Raw genomic sequence first — 1,288 nt, 5'->3', positions numbered from 1 at the left:
ATCCTCTGCAGCTCTCAGGTGGCTTTTGGAAAGGGTTCCTCAGTGCTACTGAAATCCAAGTTTAAAACTCCTCCTTGGAAGCAGGAGCTACACGTGGAGTGCCTCTTTAATCCCAATACTTCAACAACTGTGTCTTTTCACCTCCCAAGCCTCTAGAGCAGTGGTTCTCAACCTTCCTAATGCCGCGACCCTTTAATACAGTTCCTCATGTTGTGGTGACCCCCAACCATAAAATTATTTTCGTTGCTACTTCATTACTGTAATTTTGCTGCTGTTATGAATCGTAATGTAAATATCTGATATGCTATCTGTGTTTTCCCATGGTCTTAGGCGACCCCTGTGAAAGGGTCGTTGGACCCCCAAAGGGGTCGCGACCCACAGGTTGAGAACTGCTGCTCTCGAGCTCTTCTGTGGGCCACGCCTCTACATTTGTCCCCTCGTTTCCACAAAAACGAAGAACAGTGTTCTCGTCCAACTCTTCCATTTTCATTATGAACAGACTCTGCTGGCTCCATGGAGCAAAGGTCTCGGGGCTGTGGCAGCAAGTATGAGACACAGTCTGTGGCTGGAAGCCTGGGCCCCGGGGGACTACACGGCTGAACAAGTCACATGGCTTGGACATCGAGGGGACAAGGATGCAACTTTGGCATAATTACTAGATTTTGCCCCGAAAGCCCTTCCCCTTTCAAACTTCCCCTGGCACAATTCTCACAATGCTGAAATAAACACATTCCACGGGCTTTCCTGTAAGCAGGTTTCAAGTGTCCCGTGAAAGCTGTTTTCAGGAAGAGCCTATGCTGTCAACTTTGTTGTCAAGTGCCCTCAAACCAGTCTGTTACTCAGGAGTGAACATTTGTTAGTCATTAGAGATAAGGCATCTCGCGCTCTGGAGCTGGGGAAGGGAGAGGCCGAACGAGGACCTGGCGTGGAGGGGAGATAGAGCCCAACACAGCACACCCAAACCGGCCTGTGCAAGAGTCTGTACTTCCCCAAGTCAGCTTCCAGCCCCGAAGGAGGGAAACAAGGTTCCGATGGGTTCTGAAGTTCGACGCAGCAACCATCCTGTCCCCGGGGGAACCGAGCCCCGGCGGGGACGCCAGGTGGAGGGACTAGCGGGGCAGCGCGCCCCATTGGCTCCCAGAGCCGGCCCCGCAATGGCCAGGTGCTCCGCTCCGCACGGTGGGGACGTGCACAGGTAAGAGGGGAACCAGGAGAGAGACGAGGGCCTGCACCCCAGAGTGTCCAGACCTCAGGTCCCTGAGCGGCCCCCTCCCTCCGAGAGCCTCAG

At 53.9% G+C, this 1,288-nt stretch overlaps 1 long non-coding RNA gene across 1 annotated transcript in view; it reads left to right on the top strand.

Annotated features, from left to right (window-relative positions):
• Nucleotides 1-401: 401 nt before the first annotated feature.
• Nucleotides 402-1,288, top strand: part of LOC106723939 — a 25,017-nt gene continuing 24,130 nt past the window's right edge. The window contains exon 1 of the long non-coding RNA XR_001359693.1: nt 402-1,195. This is a non-coding gene — a long non-coding RNA (uncharacterized LOC106723939). The remainder of the gene's footprint in view (nt 1,196-1,288) is intronic.

Source organism: Myotis brandtii, unplaced genomic scaffold (assembly GCF_000412655.1).
Source record: "Myotis brandtii unplaced genomic scaffold, ASM41265v1 scaffold68, whole genome shotgun sequence".
In the NCBI taxonomy this organism is placed as follows: Eukaryota; Metazoa; Chordata; class Mammalia; order Chiroptera; family Vespertilionidae; genus Myotis; species Myotis brandtii.
Note: the sequence above shows the minus strand (reverse complement) of the source record. Positions and strands in the feature narration are given on the sequence as shown.